Source organism: Schistocerca gregaria, chromosome 4 (assembly GCF_023897955.1).
Source record: "Schistocerca gregaria isolate iqSchGreg1 chromosome 4, iqSchGreg1.2, whole genome shotgun sequence".
Classification (NCBI taxonomy): domain Eukaryota; kingdom Metazoa; phylum Arthropoda; class Insecta; order Orthoptera; family Acrididae; genus Schistocerca; species Schistocerca gregaria.
Genome location: NC_064923.1, coordinates 436,966,359 through 436,978,499, shown reverse-complemented (window position 1 = coordinate 436,978,499; position 12,141 = coordinate 436,966,359).

Sequence of the window (12,141 nt, the reverse complement as noted above, 5' to 3'; positions counted from 1 at the left end):
AGGGCTCTGTGAATGACTAGAAGCTTTGCTGTGAACACACTACACGATCGTGGCAATAAATGGTGTTCTAAACAAGTAGGATGTGTGAAGACGTATCTCACCTCATTGATTGTCTTAGGACCATCACTGTAGAAGTTGATGGCACCTTGGAATGCTGCAAAGATGGCACATACAAGACACTGGAAAACTATAGGGACGACAGAGACCTTAGGACCCTGGAACAGGTCAGTCCTAATCTGTGGTCTAGGCACCATACAAATGAGAGGGGGGTATGGGAGGGAATGCACATGATGCATTCCAGTGAGTGGAGATGGAGATCCCAACAGAGGCAAGCGAGATGCATGACAATGGTAGTCCCATGTGTGTTTGGTTGTGAGGAGGACAGGATACACAGGATGGTCAGGAAATTGGCAAATGGGTATTACATAAGAAATGGGGAGTTGGCTCTGTCGTATTTGTAGAGGGGGAATCCCTGCTTCTGTGAGGAGACTGTCAATGGGTCTAGTGCAAAAGGCACCCACAATGATGGTGAACAGGGTCGAGTAGTTGCGAAGTGGATGGAGCTGCTGAGCCATATCCCTGACTACCATAACTGAGTCTGCACAAGACCGGGGCATGGTATAGGTGGAGAAGAGCGGTACAGTCTGCACCTGAAGATGTTTGGGCCAAGAGACAGAGGGCATTAAGCTTCTGCATGCATGTAATCTTTAGGTGGTCAATATGGGCCAGCCATGTCAGCTTTTTATCAAAAATGAGGCCCAAGAAATGGGACTTTACAACAATGAGGAGCTGGTTGCCTAAATAAAGTTCTGGATCGGGGTGTACTGCGGGTTTGAGCCAGCGCTCAGCAGACGCTGACAAGTGGGACCTGCAACAGGTGCAAAGATAGTCAGTGTACAATGGTGGGGTAACCACAGGCCCCACACAGATGACAAGCCCATTGATGGCTACGAAGAAGAGTAAGACACTTCACACAGAACCCTGTGGGACCCTGTTCTCCTCAATCCAAGGGGCACTGAGCGAAGTGCCAACTCGAACTGGGAAGAGTTGGTGAGACAAAAACTCTTGGATAAAAATTGTTGGGGGGTATGGAAAATCCAGTCATGGAAGGAAACTAAAATGTGATGGTGCTAAGCCATGTTGTATGCCTTATGTAGGCCAAAGAATACCACGACAAGTTAGTAAAAGCCTCTCAGATGGCTGTTTACAGTCTGAGTAAGTGGTCAATGGGAGATCGTCCTGCCCAGAAGCCACACTAATATGGGGACAAAAGGCCCCAAGATTCGAGTACCCAACATAATCTGAAGCTAACCATCCTCTTGTACGGTTTACAAAGTACATTCATCAGTCTAATCAGGTGGTAGCTGTCAAGAGACATTCGGTTCTTCCTGGGCTTAAGAACAACTATACTGTCTCGCCATTGTGATGGAAAAGCACCTGTAAGCCAAATGTGGTTGAAAACACTGGGGAGATGTTGCCTCTGGGGAATGTACAAGTGTTGGATCATCTGATTGTGGATGGAATCTGGACCTGGGGCTGTGTCTCATGAAGAGGTAAGAGCCTGCAAGAATTCCCTATAATGAAGGGCTCAGTGTGGAATGGGTGGAAACAGAGGGGAGCATTTTCAACTCAGTGTTTCTTCCGGAGAAAGGTAGCAGGATATGAAGACGACGCTGATGCCATTGCAAAATGTGGTCATGAGGTGTTCTGCAAGAACCAATGGATCAGTGCACAGAGCACCTTGGAGGATGAGACCCTGGACTGTTGGCTGTTGCTGACAGCCCAGAAGGCTATGGAACTTGGACCAAACCTACAATGAAAAAGCATACGTTCTCAGGGAGGAAACAAACCATTGCTAGCATACCTTTTTAGTGCTTAATAAGGTAACGAGCCTTAGCATGGAGATGCTTAAAAGCGAGGAGGTTGGTCTGTGAAGAATGTCATTTAAATCACTGCAATGCCTGTCTGCAGTCATGGACAGTGACTGCTACATGCTTGGTCCACCACTGTCCAGTCAACGATGAGGGGGACCTGTGGATGGGGTACAGCAATGCCAGCAGCATGAAGAATAGTGGCAGAGACGTCTTGAATGGCCGCATCAATGGAATTCGAGATGGAGGTGTCAAAGTGCACAGCAGACATACATAAAGGCCAGTTGGCCCTGCAAAATGCCCAACATTGGACCTGCCCGCCTGACGACAGCAGGGGAACAATGGAATCACTGGAAAGTGGTCACTGTCACAAAAGTCATCATTGAATGACCATTGTAGGGAAGCCTCGAGAGCAGGAGAGGAGATCGTACCATGAGCAGCAGTGAAGTGGGAAGGGGAACGGTCATTGAGGAGAAACATATTGAGGTCCATAATAAGTTGGGCAATTAGGAGACCACTACCTATTGAAGTGGCACTACCCCACAGTGGGTGGCAGGCATTGAAGTCCCCAGGGAGGAGAAACAGGGTCAAGATTTGCTGTATTAAGATAGACAGTTCAGTGTAAGGAAATGGCCTAGCTGGAGGGTAGTAGGTAATGCAAACAGTAATTGCCAGAGTTGCTTGCACTCTAACCACTGTTGCTTCCAGGTTGGTTTATAGGGGGATCCAGTTACTAACGATATCAGAGCTAGAACCTGCCAGGTGCTATCCCAGGGCTGGAACAGTTCCAAAAGAATGCCTGATAACTATGAAATGTTGGAGAGTGATCATTGCGGAAATGTGTTTCTTGAAGAACAAGACAGGACGCAGAACAGGAGGGGACAAGACATATTTCTGGTAAGTTACGATAGCAGCTGTTGCAGTTCCATTGGGTGATTGTGTGGCGAGAGTCCAGGTGAGACATAAAGAAGCTGAGAGGAGGTCATGTGTCAATGACCATCGCTGACAAGGATGGGTTGACATCCATAAATAAGATGTCAGACTCAGGTTATGAAGGAGGGGATGGCACACCTCCAGGACACCTGGGGGGGGGGGAGTTTGTGTTGGAAGTTATGTTTCTTCTTCTTCTCTTTTAGAGGTGAAGGAGGGCAGAACGCATAGGAAGTACAGGCGTCTGTAAGATCTGGAACCAAAAGAGAGAAGGTGACCTCGCAGTGCACAGAACGTGCAGATGGTAGTTCATGGAAATTGAAGGATACAGGAGGGGAGAGGGGGATGGGGATGGGTAGTAGTCATGACAACTGACACACACAGGTGGCGGAACACAGGGGCTTCCCTCATGGAGTGGGTGACCACAGTCGCCACCCATAGGGTCCACCATACAGCGGGAAGACATATGCCCAAAACACAAGCACCAAAAGCATCTCATGGGTGGTGGGACATACAGCTTTACGTCACATCTGTAGCACATAATGTTGACCTTCTCTCGGAAGATACCCGCTTGAAAGCCAGAATTAAGGTGCCATTGTTGGTGCAGTTGTCTTTCAGACCATTCTGCACATATCTAACAAAATGAATGCTGCATTGCTCCAGATTAGTGAGCAGTTCCTCATCAGTTTGCAGGATGAGGTCCCTATGAAAAATCACTCCCTGAACCATATTCAGAGATTGGTGAGGAGTAATACACACTGGGACATTGCCAAGATGATAACAAGCCCGAAGATCTGGTTGGTAGAAGAAGCTTTGATTAACAGGGAGCCCAACCACATCTTACTAAGAGACTCCAGTTCACCAAACTTGTCCTGGATATTCTCCACAGATAACAGTGGCTTCGTGGTGGTGAATGTATCCCCACTTGTACTAGTGCACACGAGATAGTGGGGAATGTGTTTCCTCCCAAGGCGACGAGCCTGGCCCTTCTCCCAAGGTGTAGCCAGCGGAAGGAAGGCTGCTGGGTGATGTGAAACAGCATTCAGTGATCCTTCACAATTCGAAGAGATGGTCAGACTTTTGCACCTTGACATGTTTCATGCACCAAGCATCTGCCACGAGACCACACACTCCGATCAGGGGCTATCCCTATGGGCGCCACTCAGCAACAGCAAGGGCTGCCTTCCATGGAAGCCATTGCTGGGAGTTCCGATGTTCCAAGAAGACAAGCAACCACTCCTTGGGATACATGGGGAGGGAACAGCTCAGGCATCAGTAGTGTGATCCCTGTGTTGTCAGGGGAATCGCCAAATGCTAACATAACAGCCCTACCACATGGACTGGCTACACATGCTGGTGACCTATCATGGTGGAAGGGAAGGGAGCTGCAGTAGGGAAGGGAGAGGGGAAGGAAAGGGAGAGGGGAATCCATGCCATAGAGGCTAGGGAAAGAGTTCTTCCCCAAATAGCTCACACTAAATACAGAAAATTTTGAAGTGGAGGTCAAACCTCAAGTGGGGACCTGAATGCCAAATAGATGAAAGAACACACAGAAGGAACAAAATTGCAAGCAATACAGGGAACCAGGTGGATAATCAGGTCGATATAAATCAGAACACAGAGAGGGAAAGGAGGGGCCAATGGGGAAGGAGCGAGGATAGGAAGGGAGGGCAGGGTGAAGGAAATGCAGCCAGGGAAAGAAAAATGAGCTCAATAGCTCGGGGCCCTGGGTGTGCCACATGAACTCACGAAAGAACCGTGAGCCCCTGGGAGGGGAGGGGGGACATTTTATCTGTGAACAATTGTCGTGGGCAATGCTACGACAGAGCAACAAATGTCAGCGATTGTCTGCAAGCATCACAGTCATGAATAAAAGAAACAGATCCCAGGACTATTTATATTCACTGCTTGGCTCATTCCATAAATTTAGTTGTTCAAGAGACATTTAATAACATTCCAGTATTAAGAGACAGTCTGTAAATTCTCAAAGATTTGATTTCATTTATTCGTGGTTCACCCAAGAGGCTAGGAAAATTCGAAAATCTTAAACAATTGCTTTCAGTTTCTCATGACATTGAATCAGGTCGAGATTTAAGACCCGTTCTGACCAACGAGATGGTGCATGCATGTTGTGTCTCTGTTGTATATAGATAGTAATTATAAAGCTCTTTTGCAGTTTCTTAATGATATGCACAATGGAAGAAATGAAGCTGGTGCAAACGCTAACGGATTTCTAAAATCTCTGAAAAATTTGAAACTCTGTTTCATGTCAAGATGCTATTTTTTGTACTCCAAAGAATAGAAAAATTTAATGCTCTACTTCAAAAAATTCCACTGAATTTCCGCCTTGATCGTAATTCTTTAGATGCTGTTTTCTCTTGAAAAGAAGGCACCAGAAATACAGACCTACATTTATCACTTTTGAAACATGCTAAAGGAAAGTCTTACACATTGCAATTAAGTCAACCCATTGTTTCACGTCTTTGCTATTAAAATTAGGAGATAATGAGAAGCATAATTCATCACATATTTGAAAGTTAGGAAGTGGTGACAAGCATAATTATGAGATATTTGAATATCTGATGAATTATGCTTGTCAACAACTCCTAATTTTTATATCATTTTTCTAGGGCGTAAATTTTATTTTTTGAGATAGTGGATCAAACAGTAAGCAGCTCTAAAAGTAGGTTTCCGCCAGAAACAATGTCACACTTTGGGAAATAGAACAGATTTTTTTATGGTGACGATTTCTTTTTATGGTGACGATTTCGACTGAGTAAGACTAACGCTTCATAGAGATATTTTGTTGGAGGTGGTAAAGCGGCACAATGTTACACTACATCTACATCTACATCTACATGACTACTCTGCAATTCACATTTAAGTGCTTGGCAGAGGGTTCATCGAACCACAATCATACTATCTCTCTACTATTCCACTCCCGAACAGCGAGCGGGAAAAACGAACACCTAAACCTTTCTGATCGAGCTCTGATTTCTCTTATTTTATTTTGATGATCATTCCTACCTATGTAGGGTGGTCTCAACAAAATATTTTCGCATTCGGAAGAGAAAGTTGGTGACTGAAATTTCGTAAAAAGGTCTCGCCGTGACGAAAAACGTCTTTGCTGTAATTACTTCCATCCCAACTCGTGTATCATACCTGCCACACTCTCTCCCTTATTACGTGATAATACAAAACGAGCTGCCCTTTTTTGCGCCCTTTCGATGTCCTCTGTCAATCCCACCTGGTAAGGATCCCACACCGCGCAGCAATATTCTAACAGAGGACAAACGAGTGTAGTGTAAGCTGTCTCTTTAGTGGACTTGGAGCATCTTCTAAGTATCCTGCCAATGAAACGCAACCTTTGACTCGCCTTCCCCACAATATTATCTATGTGGTCCTTCCAACTGAAGTTGTTCATAATTTTAACACCCAGGTACTTAGTTGAATTGACAGCCTTGAGAATTGTACTATTTATCGAGTAATCGAATTCCAGAGGATTTCTTTTGGAACTCATGTGGATCATCTCACACTTTTCGTTATTTAGCGTCAACTGCCACCTGACACACCATACAGCAATCTTTTCTAAATCGCTTTGCAACTGATACTGGTCTTCCGATGACCTTACTAGACGGTAAATTACAGCATCATCTGCGAACAATCTAAGAGAACTGCTCAGATTGTCACCCAGGTCATTTATATAGATCAGGAACAGCAGAGGTCCCAGGACACTTCCCTGGGCAACACCTGATATCACTTCAGTTTTACTCAATGATTTGCCGTCTATTACTACGAACTGCGACCTTCCTGACAGGAAATCACGAATCCAGTCGCACAACTGTGACGATACCCCATAGCTCCGCAGCTTGATTAGAAGTCGCTTGTGGGGAACGGTGTCCAAAGCTTTCCGGAAATCTAGAAATACGGAATCAACTTGAGATCCCCTGTCGATAGCGGCCATTACTTCGTACGAATAAAGAGCTAGCTGCATTGCACAAGAACGATGTTTTCTGAACCCATGCCGATTACGTGTCAATAGATCGTTCCCTTCGAGGTGATTCATAATGTTTGAATACGGTATATGCTCCAAAACCCTACTGCAAACCGACGTCAATGATATAGGTCTGTAGTTAAATGGATTACTCCTACTACCTTTCTTGAACACTGGTGCGACCTGCGCAATTTTCCAATCTGTAGGTACAGATCTATCGGTGAGCGAGCGGTTGTATATGAGTGCTAAGTAGGGAGCTATAGTATCAGCGTAATCTGAAAGGAACCTAATTGGTATACAATCTGGACCTGAAACTTGCCCGTATCAAGCGATTTGAGTTGCTTCGCAACCCCTAAGGTATCTACTTCTAAGAAACTCATGCTAGCAGATGTTCATGTTTCAAATTCTGGAATATTCCATTCGTCTTCCCTGGTGAAGGAATTTCGGAAAAATGCGTTCAATAACTCCGCTTTAGCGGCACAGTCGTCGGTAACAGTACCATCGGGACTGCGCAGCGAAGGTATTGACTGCGTCTTGCCGCTTGTGTACTTTACATACGACCAGAATTTCTTCGGATTTTCTACCAAATTTCGAGACAATGTTTCGTTGTGGAACCTATTAAAGGCATCTCGCATCGAAGTCCGTGCCAAATTTCGCGCGTCTGTAAATTTTAGCCCATCTTCGGGATTTCGCGTTCTTCTGAACTTCGCATGCTTTTTCCGCTGCCTCTGCAACAGCGTTCGGACCTTTTTTGTGTACCACGGGGGATCCGTTCCATCTCTTACCAATTTATGAGGTATGAATATCTCAATTGCTGTTGCTACTATATCTTTGAATTTGAGCCACATCTCGTCTACATTCGCATAGTCAGTTCGGAAGGAATGGAAATTGTCTTTTAGGAAGTCTTCTAGTGACACTTTATCCGCTTTTTTAAATAAAATTATTTTGCGTTTGTTTCTGATGGATTTGGAAGAAATGGTATTGAGCCTAGCTACAACGACCTTGTGATCACTAATCCCTGTATCAGTCATGATGCTATCAGCTCTGGATTGTTTGTGGCTAAGAGGTCAAGTGTGTTTTCGAAACCATTTACAATTCGCGTGGGTTCGTGGACTAACTGCTCGAAATAATTTTCGGAGAAAGCATTTAGAACAATCTCGGAAGACGTTTTCTGCCTACCACCGGTTTTGAACAAGTATTTTTGCCAACATACCGAGGGTAGGTTGAAGTCCCCACCAACTATAACCGTATGAGTGGGGTATTTATTTGTTACGAGACTCAAACTTTCTCTGAACTGTTCGGCAATTGTATCATCGGAGTCTGGGGGTCGGTAGAAGGAGCCAATTATTAACTTAATTCGGCTGTTAAGTATAACCTCCACCCATATCAATTCGCACGGAGTATCTACTTTGACTTCACTACAAGATAAACCACTACTGACAGACACAAACACTCCACCACCAATTCTGCCTAATCTATCTTTCCTTAACACCGTCTGAGACTTCGTAAAAATTTCTGCAGAACTTATTTCAGGCTTTAGCCAGCTCTCTGTACCTATAACGATATCAGCTTCTGTGCTTTCTGTTAGCGCTTGAAGCTCAGGGACTTTTCCAGCGCAACTACAACAATGTACAACTATAATTCCGACTGTTCCTTGATCCAAGCACGCCCTATAATTGCCATGCACCCTTTGACATTGCAGCCCACCCCGTACTTTCCCGAGGCCTTCTAACCTAAAAACCCGCCCAGTCCACGCCACACAGCCTCCGCTACCTGTGTAGCCGCCAGCTGAGTGTAGTGAACTCCTGACCTACTCAGCGGAACCCGAAACCCCACCACCCTATGGCGCAAGTCAAGGAATCTGCAGCCAACACGGTCGCAAAACCGTCTGAGCCTCTGATTCAGACCCTCCACCTGGCTCTGCACCAAAGGTCCGCAGTCGGTTCTGTCAACGATGCTGCAGATGGTGAGCTCTGCCTTCATCTCGTAAGCAAGACCTGCAGCCTTCACTAAATCAGATAGCCGCTGGAATCCAGAGAGAATTTCCTCAGATCCAAAGCGACACACGTCATTAGTGCCGACATGTGCCACCACCTGCAGCTGGCTGCACCCTGTGCTCTTCATGGCATCCGGAAGGACCCTTTCCACATCAGGAATGACTCCTCCCGGAATGCACACGGAGTGCACACTGGATTTCTTCCCCTCCTTAGCCGCCGTATCCCTAAGGGGCCCCATTACGCGCCTAACTAGATAGCTTTCAAAGTGTAGTGCAATACATGTCTAGGCCAGAACTTGACACCAGAATATGTAAAATTATTGCGGCTTCTTTTGACGATACCTGTAGTCACGTGTATTGCAGAACATGTATTTACTGCACTTCTAAGACTGAAAACTTACACAAGAGCCACCATGAACCGAGACTGGTTCCGTCATCTAGCGTTATTGAACATCCATTCCGATCTCGCAAGGAAACTGTACCTGGTACACTAATCAACGAATTTATCAGCAAAACAAGTGACAGGAGAAGCACTTTCCAGTCTCCTTATTTAGGAGAGTGACCATGTACTTTAAGTTACTTTTGTACCATTTACATTCACTATAATTGCGTAGGGGGTAATTATGAGTTTTAAAGTGTAACATGATGAGCATAGTCCTAGATTTTCAAAAGTTGGCGCCTATTTTGTAGGAGTAAATCTTTTTCAGCAAGAAGGTGAGATTAACTGTGCCAAAGGCATTTGTTAGATCTATAAAAATACCAATGGTTAGTAGCTTCTTGCCCTGAAGAGTTAGAGTAAAATCTAGGAATTTCTCTATTGCATAAGCTGTAGTTTTCTTTCACTGATGACCAAATTGTACAGGCGACAAAACTTTTCTGTTTCTCAGGAGTGTGTTTCCTCTAATGGCCATGATACATTCACATATTTTGCTGAATACTGAGAGATCAGCAGCTGGCCTGTAGTCTGTCCAAAATTACTTAATGCCTGAAGTTTTGGCAGGAGCACGTGCAGGCGCGGAACAGAGTTGCCACATCACACACGGAATCTTCCATTTCATTCACCTCGCTCAAACGGGCAAACTACTCACTTTATAAATATGGAACTTGCACATGTATTGTGAAAGAGTTACATTACGTTTTGATTTCAGTTTTATTTGCGACAACAAATAATTGCGAAACTGGAAATTTGTGGCAAATTTCTATGGGACCAAACTGCTGAGGTCAACGGTCCCTAGTCTTACACACTACTTAAACTAACTTACACTGACAACACATGCACCCATGTCCGAGGCAGGACTCGAACCTCTGACGGGATATGCCGCGCGCACCATGGCAAGGCGCCCGAGACCACGTGACTACCATGCGGGGCAACAAATTCTTAAAATGATATTAGGACAGTTTACAAAAGTACGTTTTCTCACGGCGTTATCGAATTTTCGACATGCGGGGAACTTTTTTGTTGTTGAAGTTAGGCGAAGACATTCTGGGAATGAGCTCTTAAGAATGCATCACATTTTAATATGTTCGAAACCAGAACTCTGTTGGAGATATCTAATGCAAGATAATTTGAGTTAAATGTGACGCACTATGGTCCGTTCGCGCGTCGCACTACTAATAGTTCGCCCTTGCAGTTTCTGCACGAGAAACAGATCGCTGTAGATTTATAGTGTAACTGTTGCTAATTTTTACGAATCACCTACGCAGAAATGTTGGACTACGTGAGGCAATACTGACCCTATGACTTATCTTAGAAAATAGATTAAGGAAAGGCAAACCTACGTTTCTAGCATTTGTAGACTTAGAGAAAGCATTTGACAATGTTGAGTGGAGTACTCTCTTTCAAATTCTGAAGGTGGAAAGGATAAAATACAGGCAGCGAAAAGCTATTTACAATTTGTACTGGAACCAGATGGCAATTATAAGGGTCGAGGGCCACAAAAGGGAAGCAGTGGTTGGGAAGAGAGTGAGACAGGGTTATAGCAGTATCTATGTTAGACTGTGGTTGTAGCCTCTCCCCAATGTTATTCAATCTGTATATTGAGCAAGCACTAAAGGAAACAAAAGAAAAATAATACGGAGTAGGTATTAAAATGCACAGAGAAGAAATAAAACTTTCACCGATGACACTGCAATTCTGTCAGAGACAGCAAAGGACCTGGAAGAGCACTTGAACAGAATGGATATAAGAATAGGAGGATATAAGATGAACATCAACAAAAGCAAAACGAGGATAGTGGAATGCAGTCGAATTAAATCAGGTGATGCTGCCGGAATTAGATTAGGAAATGAGACACTTAAAGTAGTAAAGGAGTTTTGCTATTTGGGGAGCAAAATAACTGATGATGATCGAAGTAGAGAGGATATAAAATGTAGACTGGCAATGGCAAGGAAAGCGTTTCTGAAGAAGAGAAATTTGTTAAAATCGATTTTAGATTTAAATGTCAGGAAGTCATTTCTGAAAGTATTTGTATGGAGTGTAGCCATGTATGGAAGTGAAACGTGGACGATAAATAGTTTAGACAAGAAGAGAATAAAGCTTTCGAAATGTGGTGCAACAGAAGAATGCTGAAGATTAGATGGGTAGATCACATAACTAATGAGGAGGTATTGGATAGAATCGGAGAGAAGAGGAGTTTGTGGCACAACTTGACTAGAAGAAGGGATCGGTAGGTAGGGCATATTCTGAGGCATCAAGGGATCACCAATTTGGTATTGGAGGGCAGTGTGGAGGGTAAAAATCGTAGAGGGAGACCAAGGGATGAGTACACTGAGCAGATTCAGAAGGATGTAGGTTGCAGTAGGTACTGGGAGATGAAGAAGCTTGTGCAAGATAGAGTAGCATGGAGACCTGCATCAAACCAGTCTCTGGACTGAAGACCACAACAACAACTTAATTCTAACACTAGCAAAAATAAGATTAAGTGTGTTTATCACGGTGGGAAAACGTATATTAAATAGACCAACTTCTATTGTTTAGAAAGAACAATCGCGATAAAAATAACAGGGCCCCTGTATCATGGCAGTTATATTTATTTAGTGCGATGCATACTGAATGCCTGAAATCAACTTCCCTTAAAATTAGTCTGTGCTCATTTTCTATGATGATAATGGAGAAACTCCACTGATGTTGCTCTCGTAACTATGACGAATTCTTTAAGTGTCACTATCACTGTCACTGTTATTGTCACTGTTTTCATTTACTGAAATTATCATCTCCTCCACTGAATTTTCCAAAAGAGCTTCATTCCACCATGCCCTTTCTGTGATGCCCTGTGTATGTTTGAAGGCTTTCTTTCAGTCTTAGGAGGTGCCATTCCTGACACCTTTTCCGTGAGTGCTTGAACTGCAGC